Here is a 10,089-nt window from a genome sequence, read left to right as displayed (position 1 = left end):
CTATGCGTCTTTTTCATCTCTTTGTAAATTTCTCATTTATATATGTATATATATAATTAGTTAACAAGTTTGGAATTTTAGTTTTATTTATTATTTTTATTTTACGTGTATGAGTATATTGTCTGAATATATGTAAGTGCGTCTGTGTCATGCAATGCCCACAGAGGTCAAAAGAGGGTGCTGAATTCCCCTGGAGCTGGATGGTTTTAGCCTCCATATGGGTGCTGGGAATCAAACTCCAACTCTCTGTAAGAGCAACCACTGCTCTTAACTGCTGAGCCATCTCTCCAGCCCCAAGCTTGCAATTTTACAATAAAGTGCATTTTTTTTCCTTATTCCACATATTAAGATAAATTCTAGGCTGATCAAAATTTAAAAGTAGAAAAAACATGAAATTATAAGTACACTAGAAAAAAGATGAGGAAATACCTTTTTAAACTTAGGATGTAAAAATACAAACATGACATAAAAATTTAGAAATAATAATAGCGAATTTTTTTTGCTACTACAATAGCATAAAATTACCGCAAGTAGGATTACAACCACTACAGAGTCATCTCACAGTAAAAGGCTTTAAACAAGACTCAGTATAGTGGTGTGAAAGAGAAGATTTGCCACTTCTACGCTGAACCAAAATTCATTTCTGTAATAATGAATTCTAAAATGTTGATAAGAAAAAGATGACTGATTCATTTAAACTTGGGCAAGATATATAAAAAGGCAATGTTAGAAATAAAAAGGGAAACAGGTAAAACTTAAATTTTCTTACTTTGACTCTATAAAATGTTAATAAAAGAAGAACATTCCCCTTTTTTTTAGTCTAGTAAATTGGCAAAATAATAATACAGCAATGATCATTGGAGGAATCAGAAAACAGGCATCTCCAGTCACTTTTATTTGTTTTTAAACTGATAAAATAATTTGATGGGCAATTGTAGTTGGTAACACTGTATAAAAATTTAAAATATTGCATACCTCCCCTTGACCATTGATGTAAAAAACAAACAACCAAAAATAGTTCACAGTGGTGCTTAAGTGCATAGGCTTCCATGTCGCTATCTGACCTCTAATCTTGTTCTGTTACACATTTGCTGTGTGACCCTGGACATTTATAGAGTGCTCTGTCTCACTGTCTGTCAGCTGAAATTATCAGTCTCACTCGGCTATTACTGGTGATTTAATTAACACTTGATGAGAAGTTAAAATTAGTGAAGAGCACATAGTGAGCCTGGATTATTTTTGTTTGTTTGTTTTGTTTTAATATTTCTTGAATTATTTACAATTTATTTCATGTGGATGAGTGTTTCGTTTGCATGTAAGTGCATCCATGCCATACCCATAGAGGCCAGAAGAGGGCCTTGGATCCCCTGGAACTGGAGTTAAGGATGGTTGTTATCCACCATATAGATTCTGGGAACTGAATCGTGTTCCTCTACAAGAGAAGCCAGTGCTCTTCATCCCTGGACATCTCTCCAGCCCTTGCATTAATGCTTTGCTGCTAATGTATTAGTAGTGATCGTCATGAAGATGTTCTTTGAAATCTTGGGCCATCCAAGCAAAAACCATCTTGTAAGGAAAATTTGTTTTTTTTCTTTTCACCACTGGGTGATTATTAAAATTAGTTGAACCTATAGTTCCTAAATTATAGATAAATCACATCATATATCAGCAGTATTTTCAACTAAGACAAAATAAAATAAGTGAGGTGATATGATAGTTTAATAATTTGATGCAGGTGCAAAGAAATGCCTGAATTTTATTAGTTTGTTAGACATTTAGTAGATTGATTGTTTTTTAAATATTTTATTTATTATTTTTATTTTATGTATATGAATGTATTGCCTACATGTATGTAAGTACACCTGTGAGATACAATGACCATGGAAGTCACAAGAGGGTGTTGGATGTCCTGGAACTGGAGTTAGAACAGTTGTTAGCCACCATGTGGGTGCTGGAATTTGAACCTGGTTCTTCTGCAAGAGTACCCTGTGCTCTTAACTGCTGATCCATCTCTCCAGCCCATGATAGTGTATTTGTATCTCAGTCTTTAAGTGTCAGACCTCTGGAAGTGCTCTTAGTGTAGTTTAAATCATATGAAGTCTGTCACCAGGCAACCTCATGCCATCCCTCCTGCCACTGCTGTTATACCTGCTGAAATGGTCCTACAGAATTGCCACCTCTCTTCTATAGGAGAGAGATGTAAGAGTCCTTGGAGCACCCAGGTAAGGGCCCATATGATGGCAAATGAGAGTCTGCTCTTCCTCTATTACCACTGAAACATGCAGCAATCCCACTTCTAGACATTATCTGAAAAAAAATAACTAGTGTATAAAGATGCTGACGGTGGTATAAAGGACTCAAGCATTCACCAGTGATCTGTTGCTTAAATATCGTCTGGAGAAGCAACACAACATGGTTAAAAGACAGACTTCTGTTCATTCCCTCTTTTTCATACTGTATCAAATCTTTCCTTTCTTCCCAGAGATAATCATTGTTCTAAATTTTGCTTCTATAGTCTATATCTTTAGGAATATAAATACACATAGACATAATTTTATTTGCACATATTCTTTATGTAAAATTTAACTATTCTGTATCTTCTATTCTGAAATTGTCATTTTCCTCTTAGTAATGCATGTTGATGCTTGTCCTAGTTTGTGTCTCCATTGCTGTGACAAAACACTCTGACCAATACCAGCTTGGGGAGGAAAGGGTTTATTTAGCTTACATCTCCAGGGTCACAGTTCATCTGGGAGCCCAAGGTAGGAACTCAGGGCAGGAACCTGGAGGCATGAGCTGGAGCACAGGCCATGGAGGAATGCTGCTTACTGGTTTGCTCCCCTGGCCCCTGCTCAGCCTGCTTTCTTATGCAACACAGGCCCACCTGCCCAGGGGTGGTACTACCTACAGTGGGCTGGGCCCTCCCACATCACTCAAGAATCAAGAAGGTGCCCCATGGACATGGCCACAGGCCAGTCCAATGAAGGAAATTCCCCAATTGAGGCTCCCTCTACCCAGGTGTGTCAAGTTGACACTAAAGCATCCAGCACAATGTTCTTTCTGTACCAGAGCAGATGACCATTTCTTCTTTCACTGCAATCTATATGTATCTTACCAAGGACTGATGTGTTTGTGTAGCTTTAACACTCCCATATGATATGGGTTCAGCCTGGGCCAGGCTTCTCCAGCACAACCCATAATGCTGCAGTGAATGCCTTACTTGAGTCTATGTAAATATTGGGCCTATTCTCTGGATAAATGTTTTAAAGTAAATTTGGCATATGAAGAATGCAGGCATGTTAAATATTGATAGCTTCTCCCAAGATGTCTTTTACAAAGATGACACTAACTTACTTCAGAACTAATATTAGGTGAGAATGTCATTTCTCTACCCTCTTGTCAACACTGAATCATATTACTAACCTAGTGCTTGGCTTGTTTGACAGAGAGACAAATATATCTTCATGTAGTTTAATTTTCATGTCTCTGGTTATAGATAATACTATTTTTACTTGTATTCACTTAACATTTCTTCTGGGAAAGTCATATTCATGTTCTTTGTACATTTTATTTGGGGGTTATTTATCTTCCAGTTAATGGATTTTTATCCATTTAATAGATATCCAGTTAATGGATCCAGTTAATACCCAGTTAATGGATATTTATCTTCCAGTTAATAGGATTTTTAACAATATATATTTTAATTGTTGATCTTTTCCTACATGTTTAAAAAATTCCTCAAGATCAGAAAGAGGTCCCTATGTATTTTTTCTAATATTCTTTTTAAAAATATTTCATTTATTATTATTTTATGTGTATGAGTGTATTTCCTGCATGTAGGTAGGTATACTCGTGTTGTGCAGTCCCTGCAGAAGTCAGGAGAGGGTGTCGGATCCCCTAGAACTAGAGTTACAGATGGTCGTTTGTTGTTTGGGTTACGGGTCTCTCTGCTGGGTGGGTCTCTGGCTCTCTGCGCGACTGCCGGGTGCTGGGAGCTACAGATCCGCGGGTCCGCGGTGGGGAGTGCAGGCTCTGTGCCAAGGCAGGCTGCCAGGCGCTGGCGGCTCTGCAGATCGGCTGCAAGCTGCCGGGTGCGCTGCGCCAAGCTTCAGGGGGCTCTGGCTAGCTGCAGGGGGCTCCCCCTCGACTCGTGGGTCCTTGGCCACCGAACCACGAGGGCGGGGAAGTGTAGGAACTGCGAACGCAGAATTGGGCGAGTGGGTGTTGACAGAACTCCTCCAGGAAGACTGATCACAGGCTGGTCCCAGGCGCAGTGAAACACAACTCAGCTCCAGACACAGTGAAAACAGCACAGTCAGAGTCAGTGATACCCCTCCAGTTTATTAGGGTGAAAACTAGAAGATTTATAGTGTGGAGGCAGTAGCAAAAGCCTCAGCTGATAGGTGTTTTGTAGTATGCTTCATTTACATGTGGCGGTGGGCTTCTATCAATCAGGCTGTCAGACAATGCCTGATTATCATACAGAAAAAAACGGGTAGTTTCTATGCCAGAGGTCATGTTTCAGGTAAGGCATCTGCTGCGGCCACTTCAAAGTGAGCCAGGAAGAAAGCAGGAGGCGCCCTGCTGAAAAGGGAAGTCTTTCCATCAAACGCCAGCCGGCTCGCAGCTATCCGGACATGGAGAGACTGCGACCCTAACAGCAGGGTTCCCCAACAGTCATTAGTTCCCATGTGGGTGCTGGTGCCGGAAATCAAACCTGGGTCCTCTGCAAGAGCAGCCAGGGCTCTTAACTGCTGAGTCATCTCTCCAGCCCCTTTTTAATATTCTTACACTGTTGCTTATGAGGTAAAGGTTTAACCTCAAAAATTACCAAAAATGCTGAAACAATTTCTCAAACACTATTAATTGAATTCATTATCCCTTTCCGTTTGTAATGTAATACTTTGGTATCCATGGAGAAATGGTTCCAGGACCCCTGCCATGCCAAAATATGAAGGTGTTCAAGTCTCTTTTATCATGATATAGTTTTGCATATAACTAATGCATGCCACCCTGTATATTGTAGATCATCTCCAGGTTACTTTAATAACTAATGAAATATTAAACACCATATAATCAGATTTTTATACAAAGTTATACTGCATTGTTCAAGGATAACAATAAGAAAAAAGGTTATGTTCACTACATATATATATTTTTCCAAATATTTTCAGTTTCCAGTAGTTGAACTGGAGGATCGTGAGCCCTTCATATCATGGGCCCACTGCACGGCCTTCCTCTCTCACCCGTCATTCTCTGAGGTAACTCTGAGAGCAGACAAGATGCGGCAGCAGCTCTCTTTGGAATGATGCACGCGAAGTCTTGGACAGACTTATTTAAGTAACTGCTGGGGGCCGCTCTTTTTCTATGTGCAAGCAACCTTGAACTTCTTACACTGTTTTTCAGGACGTATGTTCGTTCATAGGTTGTTCCTGACCTGCTGAATCAGACAATCCATTGCTCCCTTTGGCTGATGCTGTGAAGGAGGTGGAGAGTTGAGAGTCTTTGTCTGAAGACCTTGTTGGGGTCTGTATCAGGGTACGAGTGACTATTTCAACAGATAAGAAATGCTCACAATCTTATTTCAGGAGGCCTGAATACTTTTCCTCTTTTAATATCATGATGTCTTTTAACTCTTATGCCCTTTTTCAGCCAGTATTTCTCAGCAAAGCCGTCACAGGCCTTCCCGTCAACTCTACTTTTAGAACATTGCTTTTAGTTCTTTTCTCCTTTGGAAAGACTGAGTCTCTGACTTTCAGAATTGCCTTCTTGATGAACCAGGCAAGGCTACTATGGTGCATATTCAGGATGCAGGGGTTGCGAGGATGTGGTTGAGTTTAGAAGGAAGGAGAAAGGAGTCTTCTGAGAATTGACGATGTGTCAGGCAATGTGCTGAGTGCTTCACACCCTCCCTTGATTATTTCCAGTGACCTTTAAATAAAATGTTATAATCTTCACTTTCCATAGAAGCAAACAGGTTCTTCACTGAAGTCAAGTAAATTCCTCCGGGCTATACAACTAGTACATGGCATTGTGAGAATCTGCACCCAAAATCTGTTTGGAGCCCAGCTAGGATCCTTCTGCTTCACCTGGTAGACCCTGGGAATGTGCTGGCAGACCTACAGGTCTAACAACTGGATCACATCTGCTTTGAATGTAAACTGCATCACCACACCAACTTCCTTGCCATCTTCCAGATTCTGGGGACATGAACCCAGCCTGACTGACATATCAGGAGAAGCTACAGCCTCCACTCACATCACCTTAGAAAGGAAAGTCCAGGGCCTCAGCATACTTACTTGTCTTGACTTAGAGGGAACATGAGCTTGTTCTTTGGTCTTCCCAGTGTTTAATCATGGGTCCAATTCAGGAGGTAGATGTGTGAAACAGGGCCTTGTACATGCAAGGCAAGCATTCTACCCTGGGCTACAGCCCTAGCCTTAGGAAATGATTTGAACTACCCTCATACAGATTTGCTCTGAACCAATCTGTCTCTGGTTCAAGGCAACAACTGGGCTAAAGATTGGGATGGAGAGAACTCCCGGAAATTAAAGTTCAAAAGGCTAGATTCAACTATTGTTTGTCCCTCATATTTGACCTTTCAGTCCAGCTCTTTACATTGACAAGTTATTCTTTCTGTACTTGCCCTTGAGCTAAGGCTATAGGACTATTGTTGGCTTGTGAAGAAACAATAGTTCTAAGACTGCCTGTTTTCCTTCAAACTGTTTACTTTGCCTGGAATGTTCTTCCTTCTGTTTATAGATCCAAAAGCCACCCACCCTCCTCCAAAAGCCACCTGCCCTCCACCGGGCTCTGTGTAAATATCCCGCCTTCATGAAAGCTTGCTTGGGTCCCTCCAACTGCCAATTGCCAGACAGCAGGATGGTGACAGAAAGCAAGGATTCTGGGACCAGACTGCCACAACTCATGTCCCAGAGTTGCTGCTATTTAGACACCAGGACTTTGGGTATGTTTCTTACAAATGTTTGGCTTCTTTCTCTGTAACAAGGATAATAATAGTACCTACTTCGTAGTTATGGGGATTAAATAAGCTAATATATAGCTAGTGCTTAGAACAGTATCTAGCACAGAATACATTGTTTAAGAAGCAATATTCCCTTGTCTGAACTGTTAATGGCACTTAATAAGTCTTCTACTAGTTTCTACTTTCTGTTATGCAAAAATATCACCTCTGCTTTCTTAGACTGAAAATTCCTGCACATTTTCCAGCACTATATCCTCTGTACGACCTTGCACAAGGTAAGGACTGTGCAAGTTGCTGTTGACTGATTTCCACAATGATTGTTGTGGCTCAGTGCTCTCATCGCTGGTATCCAAACTTGTGACTCAAAATGAGCAGTGTCTTCCTTGTTCATAAGGAATTTGTTTCTTCCTCAGTCACCCAGGGAAAATGGTTGAGAAAGTCTACTTCCTTTCAGAGAAAACACACTGAGCTGTGCATTATGCTAAGCATAGATTCAACCTATGGATCTGGAAGCTTAGACTGTAGTAAAGAAGTATGTCAAGGTCAGCTTCTCAGGATGCCTATTTCCTGTGACAGACACAGGATTCAGAAATTTTCATCTGCTTCCACAGGGATAATTCATTTTCCTGGCTCGTTCCTGGTTCAATTGTGCTGGTTAGTCATCTGGGAAAAAGGAAAGCAACTGAGGAATGTCCTCTATCAGACTGGCCTGTGGGTATGTCTGTGGGGCATTTTGATTGCTAATTGATGTAGGAGGGCCCACCTACTTTGTGCAGTACCGTCCCTGGGTAGGTGGCCTGGGCTGTAAATAGCTGAACAAGCGAGGGGAAGCAAGCCTGTAAGCAGTGCTCCCCCCTGGTCTCTGCTTCAGTTCCTGAAACGAGTTCCTTCCTTGGTCTCCTTCGACAATGGAGTGTAACCTGTAAGTCAAATAAACCCTTTACTTCCCCAAATTGCTTTTGGGCATGGTGTTCATTACAGCAACAGAGAAGGAAATTAGGACTCCAATGTATAAAATATTGCCTTTCAGAGCAAAGAGGCAAATCATCAATTTCCACTGAGAAACAGATCGCCAAAGTAAATGCTTAAAAGCTCTTGTTGAGGGCTGCCGAGATGGTTCAGTGGTTAAGAGCACTGACTGCTCTTTCAGAGGACCCGGGTTCAATTCCCAGCATCCACATGGCAGCTAACAACTGTATGTAATTCTAGTTCCAGTGGATCCAATGCTCCCTTCTGACCTCTGCAGGCACTGCACCATGTGCAAGCAACACATTCAGACCCATAAAATAAAAATAATAAATAATGGACTGGAGAGACTGCTTAGCAGTTAAGAGCACTGACTGCTCTTGCAGAGGACCCGGGTTCAATTCCCAGCAGGGCATTGCACGACACAGGTGCACTCACATACATGCAGGCAATACCTTCATACACACAAAAAATAAAAATAATAATAATAAAATAATAATAAAATATTCTTTATTTATTGAATAACCACATAATTAGAAGAAGCATTTCATTACAACAGCATTGACATTTTCAATAACAATTTCCAGAGCTAAGATGCATCTCTTTCAAAATTAGCTCTAAATTTTTAGGTTTACAGGTGAATTAATATACAGTTATGCAATATTGTACTTAGTATAAACCCTATAAGACATAAAACTAAATGAGGTTTTAACCTTTAGAAAAGGTCTCCATTTCATTATTAAAATACACAGTTTCACACAGAAAAATTCATTTTTAATGCAATTAATACTAAGATGTTTGCATATGTGTTCCTAATCTCTGTATACCTGATTATTACTAGTCACAGTCAGTTACTTTCTGAGCTCCTTGGCATCTGAGCATGGATATAAAGCTATCAAGTAGATTTCAATGGTAATGTTTTTCACATATACTAATTATTAAGGGGCAAATTTTTATGCTTTGAAGAATTTTTTTAAATTTTTTAAAAAAATTAATAACTACATGGTTAGAAGATTTTCACTATAGCTTTAACATATTCAGTAACACACTCCAGAGCAAGGATACATCTCTTTCAAAAGTGGCTATAAATTTTTAGGTTCACAGTTGAATTAATACAATTATACATTCCTGAACTCAGTATAAACCCTGGAAAATATAAAATTGAATGAGTTTTTACCCTTTAAAGAAGATGTCCATTTCATTTTAAAATATGCTGATTCCTACATTTTTAATATTATTTTTTATGTTTTTAGAAGAAGCATATCATTACAGCTTTAATATGCTCAATAACAGGTTTCCAGAGCAAAGATACAGCTCTTTCAAAAGTGGCTATAAAATTTTTAGGTTCGCTGAATTAATACAGTTATACAATATTGAACTGAAAATAAGCCCTGTAAAACATAAAATTGAATGAGTTTTTAACCTTTAAAAAAGATCTGTATTTCATTTTAAAATATACTGTTTCTTACAGAAATACTCATTGTTTTTGCTACTAACACTGAGATATTGGCACATGCGTCTCTAATCTGTATGTATCTGATTATTGCTAGTCATAATCCATTGCATTTGGTTTCTTGGCGCCTGTGTATGTATATAAAGTCATCGGGTAGATTTCAATGGTAATGTTTAACATCTCTACTAATTAACGTGATGTAAATTTTTATGCTTCCTCCTCAAATATAATTCATTTTTTATTGATACACATCACAGAGGAATATTGATGTTGCCACTAGGAATCTTAAGTACTTCTGAAGATTACACTAATTTGTGCTGCTTACAGAATAATGTACCTTTATTTTACATATAACTAGAGCCCTTATACTCTGATATCCCTGCTACTGTCTGCTGCATTGTCGACACCCCCAGCCATTCCCTACTACTTGTCCATCTGGGCAACCGTGGCCAACAACTCAAAAGAATGTATCTCCTATCTGGTATTGTTGCTTGTTATGTAGCCTTTAGCTATACATATGGACTCTTAAAAAATTACACTGGCCCCCTTTTGGGTGTTTAAGGCCATATAGTTGGCCCAGATAAACCAATTTATTTTTACTCTTAAGGTCATTTGAGGAACTGTTCCTCAGGGGTCACAAGGGCTTGGGAGGAGCCCCTGGCTCCTTTCTTTTACCAGTTCTGCC

This window comes from Nannospalax galili, unplaced genomic scaffold (genome assembly GCF_000622305.1).
Source record: "Nannospalax galili isolate Female #2095 unplaced genomic scaffold, S.galili_v1.0 scaffold676, whole genome shotgun sequence".
NCBI lineage: Eukaryota > Metazoa > Chordata > Mammalia > Rodentia > Spalacidae > Nannospalax > Nannospalax galili.
This window is presented reverse-complemented; position numbering follows the sequence as displayed.